We start from the raw sequence: 26,316 nt of genomic DNA, 5'->3' as shown, positions 1-26,316 counted from the left end.
GAAAAAAAAAAAAAAAAAGGAAAGCAAAAACATGACCTATGGTACTCATTTCAAAAGAAAACCCAAAGGGAGGACTTCTAAAAGCTTGATTCAGCCACAGTAATTAGACAGGGGACAGGAAGTAGTACAGTGTTTTATGACCTTATAAAGACATTAGAGACCTCTGCTCATTGGCCCTCACCATTCACTACTTTTATCTCCCACCTTTTTGTGAAGACTTTTTGTGCACTTTGAAATTTTCTGTCTCTGCCCCCTCTTACCCATCCATCCATTTTGAAACATCTTGGCTTCAATAAAGGCTTTCATTCTAATCTCTAATCCTCTGGCGGCTGGAAGAGTGTCTCTGCCTGAGCTCTTTGATGGAAGACCACTGCGCTACATTATTACCAATCTTGACACTTGTCCATCTCCCCCTATATTTATTTATTAATCCTGGCAACAAACAAGTCCACTGTTGTAAATCATGGCGTATCATTGGAGGGTTATTTTGCGCCAGCGTGAAACTTACAATTACGCGGCCTGTCCACCAGTCCTGCCCTGAAATCAATACAAACTGACAGAGTGAGTCATTTGCCTGTCATTTCCCTGTATGCGTTTCGTGAAATATGACACACTGACATGGCGTGGATTCCTCCTTTATGTGTCTGAAGAGGTGGCAGGATTCACAATATCAAGGAGCATGGCTACTTGAGAATAACAGGCAAAAGCAAATATGAAATTGTTAAGCAAAACTGCTGAATGTGAAGCTTGCAAAAAATTTATTTGTGATAGAAGCATAGTTTTGTTTTGTTTTTTTTGCACTCAGCTCAGAAGTAGAGCATTTAAATGAGGTTATAAAAGGCGTGTTACCAAAATTACAGCATAATTACTACACTAAATTATTCCAATGAAAAGCTATTGACAAAAAACAAAACAAATGTGTACAAAACTTTATAAATTGTAAATCAGAAAGCCAAAATGTACTAGCAACTAACAGTGAACTAGTAACACCTACTACTGCTGCAGTCTTACTACAATTTCAAGAACCAAGCTTCTTTATTTGGTTTGATTTATGCTTTGTACTTTCAGCATTCAGGGTTGGGAGGATAATACTAGCTGTGACTGCATGCTCAGAATCAGTCAAATACGCATGTGCTACCAAATGTGTAAATGATGAATTTAAAAGAAAAGTCAAGTTACTTTCCAAGTTTGCTCGATGTGCTTCAACACCTCCACAGTATGTAAGTGGACCCTAAGGAGAGAGCTGTTGCGTGAGGCTTAGACAAAGTTGGCTGCTCCAATTGAGAGAGAGTCTAAGACCGATGGAGAGGGAAAGAGAGACAATGAGAGTGAGAGAGAAAGAGAGACAATGAGAGCGAGAGAGAAAGAGAGACAATGAGAGCGAGAGAGAAAGAGAGACAATGAGAGAGAGCCAGAGAGAGAGAGAGAGAAGGAGAGAGACAGAGAGATAAAGAGAGAGACAGACAGAGAAAGAGAGAGATATATAGAGAGAGGAGAGAGAGAAAGAGAGTGACAGAGATTGAGACAGAGAGAGGCAAAGAGAGAAAGACAAAAAGAGAGAGAGAGAGAGAGACAAAGCGAGAGACAGAGATATGGAGAGGAGAGAGAGAAAGAGAGTGACAGCGAGACCGAGACAGAGAGCGCGAGAGAGAGAGAGCCACAGAGAGAGAGAGACAGAGAGATATAGAGAGAGAGGAGAGAGAGAAAGAGAGTAACAGAGATTGAGACAGAGAGAGGCAAAGAGAGAAAGACAAAAAGAGACAGAGAGCGAGAGAGAGACAGAGAGACAGAGACATAGAGAGGAGAGAGAGAAAGAGAGTGGCAGCGAGACCGAAACAGAGAGCGAGAGAGAGACAGGGAGAGATATATAGAGAGAGAGGAGAGGGAGAAAGAGAGTGACAGAGAGATTGAGACAGAGAGAGAGAGGCAAAGAGAGAAAGACAGAGAGACAAAGAGAGAGACAGAAAGAGAGAGAAAGAGACAGAGAAAGAGAGAGAGAGAAATAGACAGGAGAGAGAGAAAGAGAGTGACAGAGAGACCGAGACAGAGAGAGAGAGAATGAGGGACAATGAGTGAGAAAGACAATGAGAGAGAGCCAGCGAGAGAAAGACAGAGAGACAAAGAGAGAGAAAGAAATGGCGAGACACAGAGAGAGAGAGAGAGAGACAGAGACAGTGAGAAAGAGACAGAGAGAATCACACACACAGACAGACGATGAGGAAGACAGAGAGAGAGAGAGAGAGAGAGAGAAACTGAGAAAGAGATAGATTATAAGAGAGAGAGAGAGAGAGAGACAGAGAGACAGAGACACACAAACACAGACAGAGAGAGACAAAGAGAGATAAAGACAAAGACAAAGAGAGAGAGAGTATAAAAGGAAGAGGACGTCTAGAACATCCTTACGACATCCTGTCCCTCCCCTGTCCAGCACTTACACATGAGACATATCATTAGACCTGCCCCTGAAACAATGGGCCGCGCTGTCACTATGGAACTGGGGACACAAACACATTCAAGGGGCTTTAATACAACAACAGCGGGATGGGAGAGGACAATGAACTCAAAGCAGGGGAGGAAGGACAATGGTACTCAAGAAGGGCTTTAAGTACAAGCTTTTCTGTAAAATAGTAGTGAAAGTGATCATTTTCAACTACAGCTACACCATATACTACAATTACAATTCGGAGAGCTGCAATTATCAATACGCAAAGTCTTTTTTGGGAACTGTAGCTTAGACCTCTGTAAACCTACTCTGAAATGTATGTAATTCTCGATTCACAATAACACATTTTGAAATGCGATATATTGCTAAAGTCAGTAAAAATGACAATACTGATACCAAACCATAAAGCAGAATTCTTCACAAAAAGTATTCTAAATGTACAATATTGTTAAATAGTGTCGAGAACGTTTCATTTGAGTTCATAATTCAACCTTCCACAGCTAAAATATTATTATACTGCAGAAAAAATTGCAAAGAAAAGGTCCCTAGGATAAATATTGATGCACAGAAATTATTGTTCCATTTATAACATATTGAATGATAAGTTGATATAGTAATTATCATGACAGGCCTCTTGTTCTAGTTTGACAGTTCACATATAAATTTTCTCTCTGTTTAAAATGAGTTTTGTGAAATGTATTTAGATTTGAAAATATGAATTCCCCAAATCTTGTACAGCCCTAACTAATATGACTAAACTCCACAACAGCTGCTCTTATGCTTCTTAATACAATACAAAAAAATATTTAAGAATGGTATATCAAATAAAAACTAGAACCTCTACTGTGTCGTAAGTCATGGCATAAAGGTTGACAATATAAGAAAAGTGCAGCTGGGAAACTGAGAGAAAGACAAAGAGACACAGGAAGTAAGAAAAAAAGATCAGTTTTGACTTAAATAGGTTAAAGACGACGCAGTGGAATCAAAATGACATGTTCTACCCAGATATAATGATGAAAAGCTATGTCTCGTGTTGCATTTGTTTTGACAATGCCCAAAACACACGTCCAAGTTATTGTCGGAATTTAAACTTTTATAATAATGTAATGTTTCGTTTCATAAATTCCTAAAATAGAGCAGAGAAGCTGTAGGCAGATTGAATCGTTTCCCTCTCATTGCCTCCACTATTTAACCACGGGGGAAGCCATTTTGATCATGTTTGTGAGCGGAAATGGGCCTCTCCTCCTCTCTCTCACTCAGGGGGGGATTATAGAGTGCACAGAGCTGCTGGAAAACACAGTTAAAACAAATCAGGTGGCTCCTCTCCCAGTCTCACGTCTGTGCTCTGCCCTGTGGCCATATGCGCCCAAGTTCTTCAAGGTAATGCTGGTCCCCATCAAAGCTCCAAAGAAAACTGTTTGGCTAACTAAGGTGCTAAAACTTGAATGGTGGTTACTTGGACACATTTTAGTGTTTGTCGGTTATTTAAATCATGCTCTAAAACTAAGCCTGTCTCATAAATACTAAATACAACATAACAATAATGTTCAATATTAACTGTGGTTACTTTTTCTTTGTCCTAGTGGGAAATTTTTTGTAATTTTTCTGCAGGATGATCAGATTTGAGCTGAACAAATGTTATCATCTCTTTTCACAAAATTGACTATATGTTTGTTAGTGTTATGTTAATAGTTTTACACCAATCTTTTAAATTATCAGATTGCATCATAGCTACAACAGATTTTATTGCCTTGAATATTACAGGCTACTCAATTAATGTATCTATCTAGAGCATTTATTTAATTCTGTGTGTTTTTAATGCTTAAAATGTGTGTATTCTTACTTTAATCTTGTAATCTTGCCACAGATCTGACTTGTAAAAGCCTCTCCCTCAAGATAAGCACAAACCACCTTTAAAGGATATTGAGTAAAATTTTTATCATTCTTGCTTGCCATGGTCACTGTCATGATTTTAAAGCAATAATATGACTGAATGTATTAATCTGTCATCCAACTGTTTGTCCATTTGAAAGGAGACAAAACACAGTTAATATCCAGCAGGTGAATTTTACAAATACAATGTTTCACCTGGAAACTGTGGCCAAATGCCAAGGACCAGAACAAACAAAGGAACAAAACCCATAAAGTACATGCAAACATCTAGGCAATAGGAACAGGGCTGAGTCACAGACAGGTGGAGGAAGTACAACAGGCTTTGTAGAATACCGTGGAATACTGGGGGTACGGGGTGGGTATAAACAGCGCTCTCTTACCCCTCTCTCATCGACATGTCCTCTTCTTTGTTAAGTGTGGCTCTTGGGGCTCCCAGCTTCCCCTGTTTTTGTCCTGGAGTGGTCAACTGCAACTTTACTGTCTTCACCCATCACCTGTAACAGAGGAAACACGGAGAAATTAAGCATCAGGGGGATCTGGGTTAGACATGTACTAGACAAAATACAACTGGGAAAAAAGAAATTTATTCTCAGGGATGGGAAAATAACTAGATCTCACAATACAGTAGTTTCAAACTTTTAACTTTATGACACAATATTGTTGGAAATTTGTTTTTGTTTCTTCTATATACCCAGGTGATCCTTCTGTTCAGTCATTGCCATATTCCAAGATAACCAAATTACAGCACATTTCAAACAGATTGCTGGTCGTATTTCATTGGAGCAAAGGATCATGGTCATAGTAGTTCTTACTTGTTATACTGACTATATTACTACGAAAAACGACGAGCTCTAAATAAAACATTGTGTCAACACTCTATCGACATACATTTTGAGAGTGTGATAGCATATTGTTGTTTTAAGGTTTATTCAATTTCTGTTGCTGTTATTTGAATCAAAACCTCCACTAAACATAAATTGCCTGGGTGTGCGTGCATGCGTCTGTTCTGAGTAGTGAGTGCTGAGATAAAATTGCTACCAGCTGTAATGGTCGCTATCAATTTATTTGTGGAGTACACCAATGTTGACTATGTGCGAGGCTGATAAAGCATTCTGCAAACACGAACAAAAATGAATGGCGTTTTCTCTCCCCTGTATTACACAAGGAAATTACCCATGATCCCTTGCCGTTCATTATGATACAAATGATAACCATAGCACCACCAGCTCCTACTTTGTCTGTGTGTAACCCCAAAAGGCCCACCCCTCCATCCCGTACTGCAACAGGGGCTCTTTGTCTGGTCCCCATGCCCTCCTCTCCGGCCCCCCCACACCTCCTCCTGCCCTGCCCCGACTCGATGCTGGTTGGCTGGGACACAGGCATGCCTCAACAGGAACAGTCATGGAGGAAGGGAACAAATGCACTCAAAAATATGTGGTCATTTTTGAAACTAAATTGTCTCTCCTGTGTTTTGCATCATAAAAACGATGTTCAAAAAAGGAGGGAGAGGTGTGTGGAGACAGCTTTCTCTCTGAGCACGGCTTCAAAGTTGTACTATTTTTGGTTTTATGCTAATTATAAACAAAGCAAAGTCTGTCTTTTCAGCTTTTGCAAAACCTTCGCCACAGCAGATTCTCTGTACCTGATTGTAGACAGAAATATCGCAATTATATGATTTTCACAATTGCTTTCAACTGATATAATATGAATTGTTGTAGTTTACTTATGAACACAATAGCCGCCTTTTTGCTTTGTTGTTACTCCCCGAACAAAGATATACTACAATGACATGCTATGAAATCCAAAGTTGCACATTAATTATACACATTTTTTGACACCTTTCTGAGGCAGCCCTATCAGCTGGCAAAGGAGTGGCAAAAAACATTAATCCATTTTTGCTGGACTTGTTAAATTACTTACTGAAATAACAATTTGTGATTTTGGAGAAGGCATATTATTCAAAATAGCCTTAAAGTACATAACCTGTAATTTCTAAATCATGCAAAGAAAATACGGGGCCTGCCCACGGAGGTTAGTTGGGACATAATTTTAGCTCTGGTACCTTTGCAGCCCTAATAACATAAACAGCGCCTGGGGCTTGTCTCATTTTGAAAAAGAGAGGGGAGAGAGAGGCTGCACATGAAAGCTGTGCAGTTTCCCTTTGGCCAAACACACATGAACACAACACAGATGCACCGCTCCGAAGAGACTGGATCATTAACCCAACCTAATCTGCAAACAATATGTTTATGGAGACGCCTTTTCAGTCAAGAGCACGTACAGTTAAGCTATGGTAATTTATTTGGTGTGTGTGTGTGTGTGTGTGGGCGTGTGACAAAGATGTTTTCAGTCCTGCAATGAAATGAAAATGTATTTAGTGTTTAACATAATCAATATATTTTGTTTTCACACATTTCTGGTAGATTAATTTTGCAGCATCTATGAACCATAATTAAGAGGCAACCTAGATCGTGCTTAATTGCTTTATTGTAAAAATCATAATCTATTCCTCAGTTTTTTATTAGTACTTTTATCAGACCTAATACAAATGATATACATGTACAAACACAATATTTCTTTCAATTGTTGCAGTCATTTTTAACTTTCACCCAGTGTTTACAAGTGTGCTTTGTAGCGAGACTTCATAAAATTGTTATTTCTCAGTTGACTGGAATACAAAATAATAGCATCAAACAAATGATCCAGAGTAAACTATAAAACTTTTGGTCCATCCAATTATTTCTATTTTTACATTGTTTTAGAGAAAGACAAGATGCAAATTCCATGTATCGCAATGACTGTCAAACCATTCTTCATTGCCGTCCTGTACATGTTCTGTCTGTGAGGCCATGTGTATAGTAGCATGACAGAGCTGCTGGTGACAACAGTGTGCACTGTGACAAACCATGACAAAAACAGAGTGAACAGTGTGTGTGTGTGCGCTTATATGCAGTTTGTGTGTCTGTGTGTGCGTGTGTGTTTAGGTGTGCATGCATGTGTGTGTGTGCATGAGTCTGTGTGTGTATATATGGTTGTGATGGAGCCTTGATCTGCGCTCCTGCCTTCTCCTGGACCCCTGCTGAGCTGCCTTCATTAATCAATAGGACAGATGAAGACAGACTCCCGCCGCGTTGTGAGGGAAAACGCTCGCTTGTATGCGCGCGAGAACAGAGAATACCCTCGGGGAGAACGTGGCAGACATGATGCAAACCTCCGAGCCTCCCTGCCCACACAAGATCAGCAGCGCTCTTCGTATGCTTTCTTCTTCTCAACACCAGAAGAAGTCGGAATGCTTTGATTTGCATAGACTGTAAATCTGAGTTTGGGTGCACGTTGAACTTTTACAATACAAATTTTAGAGTTTTTGCTTTGTGTCAGTCAAATTCAATTGGAGCTAAAGTTGGGCGATATGGGAAAAAAATGAATCATGATTTTTTAATCTCATATTGATCTGTTTTCGACCATTTTTGATTCAATTGTATTTTTTACTTTTCACCGGCAAATGAAAATGTCTTTCATTATTGATTTTTTGAACATAATGGATGCAGACTTTTAAACAGTGCCATTTAATATATGTGTGTGTGTGATATATATATATATATATATATATATATATATATATATATATATATATATATATATATATATATATATATATATATATATATATATATATATATATATATATGTATATGTATAAAGTCAAATGTTTTTTTTCCTCCAAAGCCTGAACTCAGCTCCAAAACCACGTGCTGTTACTGACAGGATTGACTGTGGACCTCTCCATTAAAAACAGCCAAGCTTATCATCAACCATTAGACATGACTGAATCTCAATCTTTATTAAATTTGATTAATTGCTCAGCCTTAATTAGAGCCATTATTGGGATGGTTGATAAAGGAAAAAGAAATCCTGATAACAATAATCAGGAGATATTTTGCCAGTTTAAAATCTGTATTTTAAATTGTTGGGGTTAATTAACATACAAGCATGAAATTTCACAAAATTTTTTTGTCATCACTATCAAAAATAGTAAATAGTTTAAAAAATAAAATAAAAAAGCATTTAGTAAATAAATGTAATAATAATAATAAATATATTGTGCCAAAGAACACATGGATGAGATATGAACCAGCAGTTTGTGGGTGAAAACTGAACTCGCTGTGCCACCATCACTCCATATTGTAACAGTAAATAAACTACCATTACTTCATTATATTTATATATTATATATCTATATTTACTTATGTTATTCTTGTTTTTAGCTTTAGACCTTAGAAGATAGTTGTGTCTTTTATCATTTTGTTGTTGCTACACTGTATTATTCCTTAGTGGTTCTTAGAAAGCAAATATTTCCTGAGAATACATGTGGTGTAAAAAGTTTGAGAACAGAGTGTAGCCTCATTAATATACTAAAGCTAAACAGATAAAAGTGCTCCACTGAACTACCCACTCAACTACATCATCTAATGCATCTATTCATATTCTCTCCAAGGCATGTTCCTAAAAGATCCACAAGAAAAAATAGACACATTTACATATAAAGGCCACTTAAACACTTAATTGTATAACACAAGCAGGACCAAGTGCACTTTCCGTTCTGAGTGTATGTACTCATCTGTGTAGTACAAAGACAGTGTTGAATGCACATTATGCTCACTGTCAAACGAGCAAGCTTCTCTTAGTCATTTCACTGAGATCATTTGAGTCAGAATTCATGTTAAATACAGACGTGTGGTGCTGATCTAACCACAAAATAACTGCTGATGATATGGAGAATTTCTTTTAACTGTTCATTTAGTTTTTTAAAGTGCATTTTATAATCCCACACATTTTAGTAGTACGATTATGAGAATGAACATCAGAATTTTACAAATATTCACAATAATATAGTCACACCACAACCCAACACTGAAATCTTTCAGTTACTTCCATTCACATTGTATAATAGATGACCATTGCCGTATGAATATGAAATCAAACTTTCTGAGTGATAAAGTTGTTAAAGTTAGTTAATTTGTGAAGAAAAGTATAAAAATATGATGAAAATTATAGTACAAAATTCCATACTGATGAGATCACACTAGGGAGAATTTTATCCAAACGCTTGGCCCAATTTACACAAAGATATATATATTTTTTGTCAAATAAATAAAATGAACTTAACTGTGTTTCAGTAAAATTAACAGTTCATAGGCACTTTAAGTTTATTTATATGATAATCTTGACATCCCTACCCACAACATTTAAAATATTGAATTATTAGGATCATGTGGTTCAAAGATCATCTAAAAAAAGTGGTTTCTCTTCAAAGATTGCTATTTGTTCTCCAGTTAGTGCTCTAAAAGTATGAAGAAAGTGCTATGCTAATATAAATATTAGCATAATAATTTCAGTTTTATAAAAGTCATTTAAAAACTGTAAAATTAGCATAACCTTCCTGATTTGTTTAATGACATTCTGCATATGTCAGATTGTGTTAATGGATCCCACACTGAGAAGAACACATTAGCAACAGCACTGTGTATGGATTTTTTGGCTTTTTTTATTTCTTTTTTTTTTTACTTTTTGTCGTCTTCTCCCCCAGATTCTAGATTAAAATTGACTGGGGAACAAACAATGCCACAGCGTCTCATTGTGGCAACATTAGTGAGTTTGATGGATTCCTCACACTAGTAATCATTGGGAAAGAGGCAAGCTGTGGCTGCACTGTGTTCTGATTTATTGATGCGTCTGTAGACAAATGAGCATCACTTCCTCTTTGATGGATTCTGTCTCTTGCTCGGGCGCTAAACACTTGTGCGCAAAGTGACAAGCGCCTTGATTGGATACGAAATGAATCATGAGGAAACCTGTTGTTCTGTCACACTGTGCATGCTGTCAGAATTTCTCAAATGCGTGGTCGTAATATTATAGATTAACATGAATATTGTGGGGTAATGGGGTACAAATGTCAAAAATATTATTCTGACCATCAGAGCAAAAAAGTTTTGTCAAATGTTTTTAATGTGTACTGATTGATCACATTTGAAACTAGGTTTCAGAAATGGAAACACGTAAATGGAAAAGCTTGCTTTGGTGAAATGCCACTATATGCGGGTAAGGTCTCTAGGTTTTGCAGTTTTGAACTAAAACTTTCAGAAGAATGCCACTGGAAGTAACTGAAACATGTAAAGCAAGTAAACAAACCGCCCATCTGACAAAAAGAATTCAAAAGGAAACAATAGTTCTTCATTTTGGAATTGTCTGTCAAATTCCAAAAATCATGCATCAATCTACAAACACAAAGTCTCATTTCACCTCTTAACTTGCTTTTCCCTGGTTGAATATTCACGCTGTGTCACTTGACATTGTACGGGCCCCTGACATTCACACAAAGGAGCCGAGGCCCCCAGGGGCCAGATGACAAACACTCCTAAACCATGGCCAGACATAATCCACCAGCACCCCCCCTTCCTGCCTGCCCCCCCTTCCTCCTGCTTGCCCCCTCCCTGCACCAGGGGGACGTATTCAGAGTATATTAGGGAGGTGAGAGGAGGCCAGGCACCCAGGGACTCTCCCCAAATCAGCCATTATGCCTACCAACCACGCTACGCCCCAAAACGACTGACCCAGACACATCCAAAAGCAGTTACAAGGGCGGATAGAGCTATGGGTTGGGCTCAGTGACCAAAGTGCAAAGCCCCCTGGGAGTTGTAGTTTAATTGTCCATCATCTTGGTCCAAATTAAACAAGCTTGAGCACATTCGGGTATCCATACGACCCCCACCATTTGAACAGACTGGCACGTTCCGCGAAAACAAGCCACTGGTGCAGAATGACGAGCGGGACCCCATTGTCTCGTTAGATTGTCTTCAATTAGGCAAGAGATGATGGGGCACAATGAGCAGAGCATTTGTAATCATGAGCCTGGCTAACCCATGCTGAGAAACAGAACTTCATTATGCCCAATGGTCCCCTCATTGCTAATAAAAATGTTTGGTTTATCCTCGGGAAGTTTAAAGCACAAATGGTTTACCAAATCGCTAGCTAGGAGAGTGGGAGTTTTGGAAAGCAACACAGGTAAAAATAAGATTGCTGCAGGGCAGAAAGAACACAGGGTATTTTGATGCTCAAATTAACAGCTAGATTTGAAAAAGAATTCTGCATGAAGTTAAAAGTACACTGACTAAAACATTGTTTTATTTGATTTACTTAAGACTGAAAAACAGTTTATGTCATGCCAGATGGAGTCACTGGTCAGACCATGAGCCAGTTCCAAGTCTGGATATGTTGTGCATCTGGCATTCAAAACCAATGCCAAAGTAATGTACTTTTCTTCTTTCTGTGGCCTTTAAGAATATATTGTAAATTCAACAAGCTGTAGAAAAAAAGAACAAAATCCACTTCTTTCCTCTGTTGTTTGACAATGAACTGGATGCAAGGCCTAAAATAATCGAATGAGACATAAATAGCATTTAATTTAATTCATATTTTTTCTCCATGCATGTGCAGCTGTCAAGTGTTCTTGTGATATTATACACCAACACCTGTGATGTTTTAATATTGATCCCTTAAATCACTAGGTTTGCAAAAGACCCCTCTTCACTGATGCATTTGAAGTCTATCCATGATGCCTTTTCATCTTTACTGCATAAATGTTCTACACGCTCAGCTGTAAGAACATAAGCTGTGCAGAGCCAGAGTCAACGCGGGGCTTAATGTAAAATATGGAAGTGCCTTAAGAAAGGAAACACTGAGAGCACAGTAATGCCTTTACCTGGAGCGTGCGCAGCAAAGTAGTGACAGTAACCCAACATCTTTGTACCTAACCTCCCCCCATTCAAATCGCACTCCTCTGTGGCTGCTCACCGCTGATAGAACCATCCAACCGCACCAAATACCACTTTTCATAAAAATTGTGCAAATCATTTCTTTCAAACTGGGATTGTGGCCGTTTTGTTCGTACATCTGTGACATCCACCAAGCCTTTCTCTTGTGGCAAAAGCTAATCTAAGAAGAACACTTGCCTTCGTTGTGATTCACGTTCACATAATATTTTCTTCAAATTGTTCAAGGGAATTGATGGTAGTAAATGTATAGTTATTGTACTGTTGAAATGAATACTGCAAATTAATGTTATGACTACAAATGACTGAACTGATATAGAGTTCAGGATTGTGTCATCATAGTTCATAGATAAGGTGATTTTAAGATACTGAATGCCAAATTTATGACTCATTCAAACGGATTATGACACAAGAGCAGCGTGATAATGTTGATGTATTTTTTATTTTTTATATCAATAGTGAATAGTGAGTCAATAGTTTATGGCAACAGTAGCTCAGTTGGTAGTGCATTTGTCCACTGATCCAATGATTGGCGGATTGAATCCCATTCTCAACATAAAAAAAAAACATAATTTGTAGAGTGGCCAGATCCACTGTGAATGGGTGAGTGGTTTGTTGATGTAAAAATCTAAAGCCGCTTTGAGTGCCTTCAAGGTGGAAAAGCACTTTATAAAAATGTGATAATCTACCATATGAAGTTTTTCCATGGCGCAATTTACGTTTTAATATCGTTTTGGATAATGCATCTCTATGGACCTTTGCGCACTTACAGACAAATATGGCAGACTGAGCTAATAACATTTGTTTTTTGACGTTGAATCCCAAGCTCTATACTTCTGTGATCACTGTCAGAACTGTTGTTATATCAAAGCCTGAAATTAAATGTAATCTATTATCAACAAATGCCAGATGCCACACAGTGACTGGAGTGCCCCTGGATACAAAAATAGATAAGGTGTGAACAAGCTACCTTTCAGTTAATGGGTAAACACATAACTCACTATGCCATAATCATCCCATATTATCCCATAAATTACATCTGTTCTGCAGCCAAACCATCAAATCAAGCATATATAAAACAATTGAAAACAGACAGAATATTTTTCTTCCATTCACACTACAAGAGTTACAGATTATGCGTTTCAATCCCCATTTATCTCTTCAGCTGTTCTGCCTCATCCGCACTGACAGGGGCCAACCGCAGGAGCCTAAAACAGTCTGCTCTCCCCATATGCACGCTCCGGTCGCTGCCTGGGAGAGGGATATCTGACAGGTCCTGTTGCCCTGGGGCCTGGCAGGCTTTGGGGCGAGACCTCACACTTCCTTATCTGATTCCAGCAGACGGACGGAGATTATGGTCGTGCCAGCAAAAGCCTTTGATTTGTCTAAGTGTATCCCTGTGCGCCGCTCACACTGCTGTATTGATCTCCGACAGGCTTCATTTTGTTCCCCGGCTGGAGGAGCGCTGAGAGAAGCCCGCAGTTTGTAACACGATCGGCCAGATGAGGCTGGCACTGAGGTGGACAAGCTCTGAGCCAGTCACACAGAACCTGTGCTTTTGTGGATCAGGGGGCTTTATTCAGTTGAAATGGAAAAATAAAAAAAAAATTTTAACAGTTCTGATAATGTTTGTATCAATGTCAAAAACATGTATTACTACAAGATATATCGCTTGGGAAAAAAATGTTATTGATCAAAATCAAATCGTAGAGTCCAAAACACAGTACTGCTGGATACTTATGTGCTTCTCCTTTGGCAGTGTTACTACTACTACCTTCGCTACTTGTTTACATCTACATTTAGTTATTACTTGCACAACTACATGTACAACTAGTAGCTAACCAGTCGCACAGTGAGTTTGGTAGTTTTATATTAGATGCCCTTCCAGTCATAACCAGTTACAAACACTGTTAAGTACTACAGAGCCACCAGTTTGTGGGCAAATACTTAACCAACTGTGCCATGGCCACCTCCATAAAGACAAAGGTAAAACTGACATTGCTGCATTCTAGCTGGCAATTTTGGCATGCTAAATGATATAAGACAGACAGGTCCGAGCAGGTCTTATCCATCCCTCAACACCATTAATATTCAAAGTGTGTTCTGGGATCAATCATGCTGTCTTTCATAACTGCAGAGAAAACTGAAATTACAGATGCTTTCTAATTTTATTCTGATCCTTCTAGTTGCCTTCAGCACCAGTGTTAAATATGTCCTAGCTCTCCACAAACCGCACATTCCTTTGTATTGCAGTGGGGGTAGCATCTGCCTCGTCACTCCGCCCAGATGGCAGCAGAACGTATGTAAATTGGTTCATTAACCTTACAGTGCTTTAATCAGCGGGCCATGCACTTGGGTTCGTACCATTCGGGTATTCTTGAATTTTATTATCGCCCCTTAATAGCATCAGGAAACTTTTCGCTCATGGCCTGAGGTGGTTGTCTGTAGCATTATCAAACACACTTGTAATTATACATGACATCCCTCTGATTAACACCAGTAAGATTATTGCACCATGTCAGATCCTCTTTGCGCTCATCCATATTTTAGAGTAAGAAAAAAGAAGATGTTATCACAGGGTGCCCTTGCCCCACTAAGCAGGCTTTAGATCTCTAACCTTTGGGAGCGGTCTAAACCTAATCAGAAGTGTGGGTGAAACATACTTTAAGCTTAGGTTCTTACCTATTAGTGTGCAAAGCAAAGCTAGCATTAGAAAAGTTGCTATGATGCACTGTCTAGTTCATACTGCCACTGTGTTCTTGAGCAAGACATTTTGTCAGACATGTTTCCTGTAGGACTAGTTCATGACAGATGTGGCTAATGGATAGTATCTTTAATTTGGTATGCCTGACCCACTGTTTCCCATATTGTATATAGACTAGGGTGGTAAATATTTACAGTGTGTGAAGAATAAATTTCACCCATTGCCTTTATTTAATGATTTAAGTCCTTTGAGCAGCATTGTTCCCTTTGGATGTTTAGGACACTACAATAAGCAACAGTGTATTGTATTGTTATGGGTATTGGCTATTTCGTTGTGATCTTTTTAGTATGGAGGAGCCGGAATATTCTCCTCTTTTAAACACTGCATGAACACATGAACTCATTTTGGTTATAACAATATTGTCCAATGTTTTATAAGTTTTCAGCAGCACACCCCCATCCTCGTGTGAGTGGCAGAAAGCTAATCAGAAGTGGGGGTGAAAAGACCCTCTTAAGCCCCGTGCTGCTTAAATGTGTGAAAAATTAGCTTGTGCTGAAAGGCACCGGCAAGTTCTAGCAGTGAGCACATGCACCTGGAGTGGGAGAAGCATCGACAGGGTTCAAGGGTCACGGCGTAGGACTAAACAGGATTGAAGTTCTTCATCTCCCCCCAAAGAAATCCAGACAGCCCCTGCGGCATCGCCCCCACACCCATGTCCCACTATCCCAGTTCACCTTGCATTTCTCCCTCTTTTGGGCGCAGTAATCCATAAGCCACTCAACTATCAGCTGTTCAATTATGCCTCCCATCCAGCCCTTTTTTCTTCCCTCCGATGGAGATTCAAAAACAATTAACCTCTTCACGGCTGGGGACTTTTCCCAGGGAGGGCACATGCACGGTAATTTAATGACTCCTCCATTTTGCATTCCTGCTCTGGCTTCACACGGGAATGTGGTTAGCAAAAGCGGTAATCTGTCGTGTGGTGATTGGTTAATGTTATTGTCATTGGTGGTGGAAATGTATTTTTCTGGCCTTTTGGTTTATCATCCCTGCATGCTGAATGCATAAATACTGAAATGATTTTTTTTATACAGAAGATTTAATATTGGTTGCATAAGATTTGTTTTTAAATTAGTTTTTTTTAAAACTCAAATAGAGGTGAACTGTCACCACATAGAAATGATATTAAACATGCAAATGTCATAGGAGGGTGTTGTTAGCTGTTTACTTGCACATAAAAATCTGATCATTATCTTGTTTCTGTACTTATCAGGTCATTAAAATTGAATGTAAACAGGTATTTTGTCTGAGTAATTTGATTTCTTTCTTTCTGTTCACACATGTGCAGGGTTTGACAAAGGAAAAAGGTACAGATTGACAAAAGTTTTAAATTCATGATGAATTTAAATTCATCATATTTTGTCTTCCAAATAAAACAGATGCTCTAAAAATCCATTGACTAACTAACATATGTCAGGTGGGTATGATGATGAGATTTCTTTTGTGCAAAAAATCTGTTCTTATTATTGGATTATCTGATCATTATCTGATTATTATCTGATTACTGGCCATGTAAATATCCTACACTGACATATACCAAATTTTACCATAGCATCCAGTGTGCTATACCTACAATGCGTATGGGGACATTTCTGTGACAGGTACCATTGCACTGTTTCACACGTACTGTATAGCTCTTGCGCATCCCCCACATCCTCCGCCTTCCATAAAATCTTCTTCTTCCCCTTCGTTATGGCGGGGCCTCCTATTCATGTGCAGGTAGAAAGCCTCAAAGTGTAGGAGGGAGGAACAGCTTGTAGCAGCCATTGAGTTTTTATGACTTCCCTCTTCAAAGGATGATGGTGGCAGAAGAAGAGACAACCTCATTCTCCCTCATGCCATGATACACACACAGACAGTTTGGAGAAGCACACAAACAAGTGGCAAGATTTGGACTGGAGTCTGTGCAAATCCTCAAATGTTTGCGCCATGCAGAAATGATTATATTACACAAGTCCAAATGGGTGTAAAATATAATCTTCAAACAAACAATTTAAATTAATACATGCTCCATGCCTGGGAAGAGGATAAAAATGACTTGGTGAGATTTCTCGCTGCTTTCAAGATAAGGTGTCAAACAAAGCCTTAGCGCTTAACCAGCTATTTTCCAACCATGCAAGCTAATTTATAATCGTGGTAACTTCAAAGCAGCTCGAAGATGTAACGCCAGACTATCTAACGGAGACAAAAAGATACAATTAAAATGTCTACCAAATTAATAAAGCAAATGATTAGAGGAGATAGACCAGCAATAACATTTCAACAATACATTATATTGGTTATATTATGAAAATGTAACTACATTTATGGAATAAAAGTACAAAAAACTACTTGCAGTCTAATTTGAACAGCATTCAAATCAATAGTATCCAGCAAGCCCCAGTCTTTGTCTTAGCATATATTAATCCATTCAATAACTATACACAAAAATCAATATTATGGTGATTTCCAACATTTTGAAAGGTGAAAAGAAATGATTAAACTAAAGTGTAAAAAAGCATTTAAAATTCTTAGTGCTCGTCATATCGTGTGCATTGGTAGCACTCAAAAGAACAGCTGAATCCTCTCCCTCATACACAAAGACTTAGAGGAACTCTTTGATGTTTCCTTCAACACTGCAGCCGTCTATTGCAGCGACATGACTCACTCGCATTCATACAAGCAACACAGTGGCAAGCAGTAGCAATGAAACCCAGTTAAATTCGTGCCTAACAAAGTCACAAACAACCTAGCATGTTTTTTAATGTGGTCCCAAGACAACTTCAGAGAGAACAGCAAGGAAAAGTCAGGCCAATAGGGGGACAGCACAGAAGACACAGGAGGAGGAGACGTCAAGAGCATGTTCCAGACAGACAGGAACTTTTCTTGATCATTATGTCTAGCCTTCAGGTGTTCGGGGTCAGGCTGACTGTAGGTGGTAGTTATAGGGTGAAGGGGTGGTGCGAGGATAGAAGGAGGGAGGGGTGAGAGAGTGAGAGACAGACAAAGAGATAACCAGAGCGCCTTCATACCGTAGGAAAAAAAAAGGTTATAAAAATTTCATTAGACGATCCTTTTGCTGAAGTGACATTCTGTGTAGCTTTTTTTTTCTTTTCTTAGAGTGTAGATGTGTGTGTGTGTGTGTGTGTGTGTGTGCCAATTCCCTCCCTTCTTCAGAGCAGAGCCGAGTGCCGCCTTAGAGAATGGGGCAGACAGATTTTATAGGTCCTAATTAAAGCCATCTGAAGCCTTTCAAAACATCAAATGGAACCGGTCCCCCCCTCCAGCTTGTCCCTACTGATTGTGCAGAAATCATGGAAGAAAAAAAAAATCGTGGACTTTTCTTTTTAGCCACTTCAACACTGACATAAATCTTGCTCTCTGTATGACTCCCTAATTCCAATCAATAAAAAGGATCAGTGACTTGACCTCCGAACTAACTGTCAAAACTACTGAAAACGGACATAAATTGCTTTTTTTCTTTGCTGAAATAAAGACAGGATTTCACAGATGAGAGATCCACCCTCTTGTTCAGCAGCTTGAAGTTAAGTGCAGCCTTGTTCAACCGTAACTACTAATTTTTGCCCCCTTGGCCCGCCATAATTGTCCTCATGAGCTGTGGGGACCGGTTGCACAGCCTGTCTGCCTGAGGTCAGAGAGTTTAAAGTGTTCTTTTTATCTATTTTTCATGCTTTGGCTCGCGTTGCGTGGACAGTGCCCCGTGCGCTTTTACGCGCAGAAATAGGTGGGGGGAACATAATAAATTAATTAGATGGAATGCATTAGAAAAATGTTCGTATTTAAACTTTAGATGAAATGAATGAAAATGAGAATAAAACTTGAAATAATCTAGACAAGTTGCGTTGCGCATCATTACGCGTAATAGAAACATTAGCATTTTATAGCTGGAATGAATTATTAATTGATATAACGGCTTACTTACAGTTTCATAACTTCGCAGCCTTATTGTCTTGCACACGCGATCCTCTGGTCATGTGGGGACGGCAGGCACACTTCAGGGTCCTCGCGGTATAGACGCTCCACTTCACAGGACGAGTTTTTTAGTTTCGCGCTGGAGATAGAACGCCACGGAGAAGACACGAGTGTAGTGGAGGTCCGCTGTGTCCGGTGTCAGGTCCGAAGTGATGCTTACACTCGCCGGGATAGAGCGCTGTGTGGAGAAACGGCGAACAGAAAGCCGTCATGTGACGTGACTCAGGCGCCCCATTGGCCAATACAGCAGAAGCATGATAAGGCTGCCACGCACGTCATTGGCCCAGGGCGCGTGGAGAGGCGAGCAGGAGGCGCCTACACACTCTGAGGCTGTGCACAAGAATGTATGTGCGTGTGTGTGTGTGTGTGTGTGTGTGTGTGTGTGTGTGTGTGTGTGTGTGTGTGTGTGTGTGTGTGTGTGTGTGTGTGTGTGTGTGTGCGTGAGCGCGTGTGTGTTGATGTTCATCATTTTAGCAAAGAGGAGGAGGCAGTAAGTAACAAATTGTTCCAAAGAGCTGAGTATTTGTCACCGAAGTATCAACTTAACTTGGGAAGTGACTGAAAGGGACACGAACGAAAAAGACAATGCTGACTTTTCATTCAAAACCTGCTATTCTCTTTAATTTAACACAGTTTTATGTATCAAAAAGTTATCATTTTCAACACAAATACATTTTGGCTTTTACTGAATTGCCCAATAAACCAATGAGATTTTTTTTTTAATTAGGAGAATCACATGCTACATCATAAGCAGTGTCAAACTATAAAGACATAACAAGTATGAAGGTTAAATGCTTACCTGAAATGGACATGTAGGCTTTGTGCATGGGAAGTGTATTTTCTATAAGAATTCCCATTTCTGCCAATTTGTTTTATCCCAAAGTCGGAAAATCCATCCAACCCACATAATAAGATCAAATACAAGGCAATAATTGGTGCATCTAATCAATTATTTATCAGAAGTGGAGCTAATTAAAAAAAAGGAGACATGGAAGCAGAGGTGCGGAGGTGGGTGGTTCCTCTTTCAGATCCCTTGATGTATGCAGACAAAGAAGGTTATTACATATTTATACTCATGTTTTCACATCGGCACAGTTGGAATGAGCACATAAAAGAACATGGGAGGCTCCTTGTGAGTGAGAAGGCAGAGAAACCAGGGCTTGGTGTTCATAGGTGGGAAATAGAGCGTGTGTAATGTGGGGCTGAACATCTTCGCCCGTACGCCCAGTCTCCTGCATTAAATCAATATTCTCCAAAGCTTTCTCTTGTTTTCACATCCAGTTGACTGCTGCCATGGGTCGACCAGTACTCTGCTCCTTGTGGCACTTCTTTTACCCCTCCCTCCATCTTCTCTCCTCTTCATCACTTCTTTCACTTCATGGAAGACACCCACATTTGACATGGATGGCTCAGAGGTTCCAGTTACATCCTTCCAGTGTGCTGAGTAGTAGTAACAGCAATGTTTTATCTCCACACAAAACATTATCTCTGAAACAATGATTATTAAAACTGCTGGTGTAGCATGTTCTTGTGCTTGTGGTTTTGTCGCCTCACCATTGTGCGGTTTATTCCTGTTTTATTGTATCATCAGCCAGACCTTGTCCTTGGGTGGTTGCTTTTTAAAGGAATCATATTACGCTGTATTCAAATCTATGTTTTAATGTTGTTTCCTCATCAAAAACATAACAAGCTCAAAAGCTCACAAGAGTCAGTACCCTTTTGAAAATATCAATAGTGGAAAAATCACTTAAAAAGGACAAACTTGGACCTTTTCTTATTAGTTTAAGAATCATAATGTGAGCCTACATGGCAATATTTCAGAAACTACTATTATTTTCTCTGCTTTGAATTCCATTCTGTTGTGTTTTATCTTCTCACATCATAATTATATTATTTTTTTATTAAATTATCTGCAAAACTCTCACTTTCTTTCATGGGTGATGAACATGAAGAAGTAAACATTTGTATATGATTTATTACATTTAACAAATAAAGGCACAGTGTTGTGAATATACAGCATCAGAAAGAAGAAGATGAATGAACTAAGGAACTAAATAGAAAGGTGAGAACTGTTATTCCACCCCTGCAGAGTGACAGATAAGTCACTTTTTATATTTGAATCTTCACCTCATTTACTGTGTTGAAAGCAGTCACGTGTACATTCATGAACAATAAAATATGTATGAAATATGTCTAGGAGTTAAAAAAAACAAAATCTTCACTGATGATACTAGCCACTACAGTAATTCACTTGTAAAATATAAGTTGTGTTCTCCCTCACGCCATTTCATTTTGACTGCAAATTCCTGCTTGTGTAAAATGGGTCATCCGCTGCGGTCTTTATCTGGTGCTTTGTGCATTTGCTGGTATAGACATGCGCATTTATGATCACACATCAAAGGCTACAGACTCCTACATTACACCACGCTTGTCTTTGCCCTCAGAAATACAAGAATTCTGGCAAATATCCCCAATTTGCTGTAGTTTGGAATCTTCTATCATGTTCAGTTAGCCCTCAAGTCAAATACGTCTTCCCCTTAGTTATCCAGCTTTACCGCAGTTCTTTTCGCTAGACATTGAAGTACATAGGATTTCCACTGACTTCATGAAATACTCATTGAGCCTTAGTTCTCTCACAGAAGGCCTAATATACAGTCTTGGAGCTGCAGTATTTAACTAGTGCCGACAGGATGTGGAGTGGTGCGGTTCAAAGCGGTGCCAGTCAAGGATGGAAGACAGCTCTGCCTCCGCCTTATAGAGCCATCAGTGCAGTGCCAGCTAATCTGCAGCAGATTTTCACTCTATATTTAGAACAGTGTTTTGTGAAGACTTTACATCATTTCTGAGGGAAAGAGATGGTTTTCAAGACCCCCCTTTTAAAAAATGAGATGTCTCAGCGGGGCCATCTGCATATGTGTTTCAGTGATTAAACTTTTGCAATGAAGTTCTTTCAAATTTAGGATGAAAGAAATCTGATACTCTGGACAAGAATGAAGTAACCCAGAGGGATGCAATCATTTAAAACAAGTACATTCAAATTAATCATGCTGAACATGATGATGTTTAGGAATGAAACACCATCACTGTAATTCATACAATTACAGATACACTATGAAAATTTGTGTTGTAAAACTCCTAATAAAGTTAATGCCGTAGAGTCTATATATAAATGGTCATAGCTAACCTGCTAAATATCGTTGGTCTGCAAAACATAAATGAGCTTTTCTTCCCTAAACGGGAATGCCTCCCGTTTTCCTCTTCTTCCATGAGGAACTGTCAACATCCGGTCTAACATATACAGTATGTCAAAGTAAGGGTTGTACATTGACATTAGCACTGAACCCATAGACATATACAGATGTGTATATATATATATGATGACTGTACCGAGTAGTAAAAACATGAACTTCAGTGGTTGAAACAAAGCGACAACAATGTGTGTTTCATGAGAGGCTATGTCCATAAGTATTATTTATTTGTATAGTTTGAGCAAATGTACATAAACAAAATGATGTTAGAATGTGATCAGACCCTCTCCAGTATGTACACTGACAAAGAAAGCAACCAAGTTAACAGGTTAGTTAACGATAGCATGGCTATGCGGCCTATCAGTAGCTAACATCAAGACTCACGCCAAGCTCTTGTGAAACACACGTGTTACTGTTTTGCTTTGACCATAGACAGTATAGGCTTTTGCCAAGAAGAAGTGAAAAAGTGGAAGAGTGCGAAACTCTTTCTGTTTGGTTGATTACACACTACAGGAATGCCCATTATGGAGTTTCTGTTGCACGTCTGGAATGCCCATGCTGCAGACCGACCCTCCTCAACCCGCTAGCACATAGGAAGTGAGCATGGTGCACTTCTGGCTCCATCGATTCCAATTGACTTTGCATGAAAAAATGTCACACCTTTTTCTGTAACTTCTGCAGTCACCCTCCTTTTTCTCTTAAAATGCTTATATTAACCTACATTACATGATCCGGGTGTTTTTATTTTGCTATTTTGTTCTAATATGGAACTTTGCTCCCAATTCACCCCATAACAGCTAGCCTTGTGAGCTTCATTTGACTGGAGCTAAACTCTATGGGTGACATCACACTTCCTTAGTCCACCTCTATAGTCTATGGTTAATATGTTATATAGCTTCATAATAAGTTAATAACTTAGTTAATAAGAAAAAAATGCATTTCAGCAGGTTATGTCATACTATAGAATCTGTTCACATGAAATCCATGTGAAATGAGGAGCTACGTAACACAGTAAAGCATGTTTTAACAGACTGCAGACAACATTGTGTAACTGAATACGGCTATTGCATAAAATGCCACTGTACATTTTTGCTGACAGAGAAAAGTTAATTTTGTTTCACTTTTTGTTTAATGTGGATAGGCCTAGTTATTGCTGGCATAGCCATTTTTAAAGCTGCACTATATAACTCTGTAGCTCTACCTTACATTTATTAAATTACAGGTGGTTTTAAGGCTCAAAAATAGAAAGAAAACCAGGCATTCCCCACAAATCTGACCTATAACTTGGTCTGGTTTGATCTCCATGAAGATAGAAAGGTCAAATACCATACTGTGAAACATTCCAAAGAAAGCTATGTCATGGCAATGTCCACGGAGAAAAGCATTTGACACACCCTCCACCAGAAAAGTTACACAATGCACCTTTAAATTCAGTCTAAAAACAGTTCTGACTGAATTTTTACTTTTTTTTAATGCACTCTTTTGTCTTTTAATGTTTTATGAAGATTATTTATGTTTTGATTAGTTTGTATTGTGATTTTAATGTCTTTCTTATTCTGCAAAGCACTTTGAATTCATTTGTGTAAGATTTGTGCCATACAGATAAATTTGCCTTGACTTGCCAATCGTTAAGTAAGTAGTAATTACATCATATTTTCTAACGCATCAAATCTTTAGTATCAGGTGTGTGTGTATGTTGTCCATATTTAGTCATTTTTCACGCTCCAGATGAAGAACACACACAAATATATGCACACATTTGAATCAAAAGAGCATCCCTTCAGCACTGAACCCTACACTGGCCACAGACACACAGCACACTGGGGGCCCACATGGCATCTGCCTCCCAGCTCCCACAGCCAAGGCACGGGGCCACAGGGAGGGGTTTGGGGGGAGAGATAAGCTGTCCCTCCCCTGGTCGAGGCACTCTGAGGGGACTGGACAGGCCTGGAGCTTCACTGAGCAGCACTGATAGTATCCACAGGAGTCTGCTGTACATGTGTGTGTGGGAGGATGCAAGGGTACAAACAGGCAAAATAACACAAGGGTCCAGCATAGTGTTGTCACGACATGAAAATGATTTGAAACTTGATTTTGATTCGAAGAAGAAGGCTCAGTACATGGTAATGAATTTGATGCAATGATAATAAACATGTTACTTGTAGCATTTTTGTAACGCAATTTGCTCACAGAATATTAAAAGTTTTGTTTTTGCCTTATGGTCATGTACTAGTTCCAATATATGTCAAGATAATTAAAAAAATATTCTGGAAAAACAATTTGTTAGTAGTTTCTTTCATCCAAAATTAAACAGGGGATTCTAAACTTCTATTGGATATTAATTGTTCATAGATTTTCCATAATACCTCCTCTTTATTTTTTATTTATTTATTTATTTATTTTTTTTTTACTGAGGTGGAAAATGCAGTTACCTTGCAGTGGTTTCTTACAAAGTTATTTCTTATGTTCTGTTGCAGAGAAGTTCAAATGTCAAAATGTTGACTTCATGGGCAGAAAATAACTCAAATTACGGAACTCTGTATTTGCCCTTAAGCTAGACATCTTTTGAGGCCACGGGCTTTGAAATGGTAAGGTGCAGAGCCAGAACCTTGACATATGACATTTTCTAAATCAGGCATATATACCATTTTATTTTGCCGTTCACAACAGAAGAGTCATGGAACAAAACATGGAACAGTTTTGCAATACAATGTCCTTAATCTATCTGAACACAATTTGGCACAATGCTTTCTTCAGCATTGTATATTTCCTCATAAGAACAGTGTCAAATTAATTACCCCACTGCAAACAGCCAATCAATCTGCTCCCTCTCATTCCTTTTAATTGAATGTTTGTTTAGCGTGTGCACAATTGTTAAATGACAGAAAATGGCCCATCTTTGTTCAGCAGCACTGACCTTATCATCTCACTTGTCACATTAGAAAGCTCATTTACTCGTCATGTTAAGAGTCACCTCACGTAATAAGACAGTCACGCAAATTCAATTAATTTCACTCTGCTTTTAATCTGGGGGAGGTTTCAAATAACAAGACCTGACATCAGGGTCTGGTTAGAAAAAAATGTGGGTAAAAATCATATAAGAGACAATTTATCTGTCAAAATTATATGAACTAATATGAAGAATATGAACAATAATAGAAAAAGTCTGTTTGATTTGATACATTCTCTATATTTTGTGGAAACCCAATTTTATTAGTTAAACTTACATTACTGTATGTTGGCAATATATCTCATTCTGGATTTTAGGATCAGTGGGTGAAAAACAAAAACCTGACAATGTTTGACAATGCCTCCTGGGAGTCAGAGAGCAAATCAGTGAAGAGGTTTCGAAAATGAACCTGTAGGACCTTGTTGAGCATTGGCCAACATGAAAATATAAGGCCAAAATATATTGTTTGTTCACTGATACAATATATAAAATGTGACTATTACCATGTACCGTGCAAGGATATATGTGTTTAATGTGTGTATCAGAAAATAGCAATAGACATTGTGTCCCTGGGCAAGACACTTCACCGACATATACATGCATATTACAGTCACAGGGAGGTTTCAAGAGAGGTGGTGTGAGTCAGGAAGAATACATAAATAAACATATTAGACTAGAGGCTATTAGACTAGTATTTGTTTTACTTCCAGTACAAGTTGTCATCTTTGTGATCAGAGCATGTTGCGTGCTAACTGTTGACGCATGTTCAGGAGTGTAGCACTATTCATGGTGACCATAGCAGTCATAGTGGAACATACCAGAGCTGCCTGTTTGGCCCTGACAGTTCTCGCATGTGTTTGTGGAGGAACAGGCTCACACAGAAGTCCTCCAGATCCAGGTCAGCTGCAAGGCCTCAGCTGGAGACAGGGCCTGCACCTGTCAGCGCCTGGGGGCCTCTCTCGTCTCTGCCTCGGTCCTTCTGTCCAGCTGGAGCCCCCCTCTCTATATCTATACCCCCCACCCCCACGCAACCCTCCCTCCACCTCCACAGATCCAGGCCAGTTCAGCCCAGCCATGCGTGGACTTCTCTGGGAATTCATTCCGGATGCTTCCTGTTCAGTGCGTCCACTTCTTTCACTCTCTTCTCCCTCGTTCACATTTTCCCAATGTGTCACTCCACCCCCACATCTCCATATCCTCCCTTTCACTGCCTGTCC

At 39.1% G+C, this 26,316-nt stretch overlaps 1 long non-coding RNA gene across 1 annotated transcript in view; it reads right to left on the bottom strand.

Moving 5' to 3' along the window:
- LOC129412189 (uncharacterized) overlaps nt 1-19,055 on the bottom strand; it is a 34,561-nt gene extending 15,506 nt beyond the window's left edge. Inside the window, exons 1-2 of the long non-coding RNA XR_008633605.1 lie at nt 18,852-19,055; nt 4,717-4,830 (exon numbers count right to left, since the gene is read on the bottom strand). This is a non-coding gene — a long non-coding RNA (uncharacterized LOC129412189). The remainder of the gene's footprint in view (nt 1-4,716; nt 4,831-18,851) is intronic.
- Nucleotides 19,056-26,316: the final 7,261 nt, after the last annotated feature.

The sequence above is a fragment of the Boleophthalmus pectinirostris genome, unplaced genomic scaffold (assembly GCF_026225935.1).
Source record: "Boleophthalmus pectinirostris isolate CB_2022bp ecotype Guang Dong unplaced genomic scaffold, ASM2622593v1 HiC_scaffold_7, whole genome shotgun sequence".
Taxonomy (NCBI): Eukaryota; Metazoa; Chordata; class Actinopteri; order Gobiiformes; family Gobiidae; genus Boleophthalmus; species Boleophthalmus pectinirostris.
Note: the sequence above shows the minus strand (reverse complement) of the source record. Positions and strands in the feature narration are given on the sequence as shown.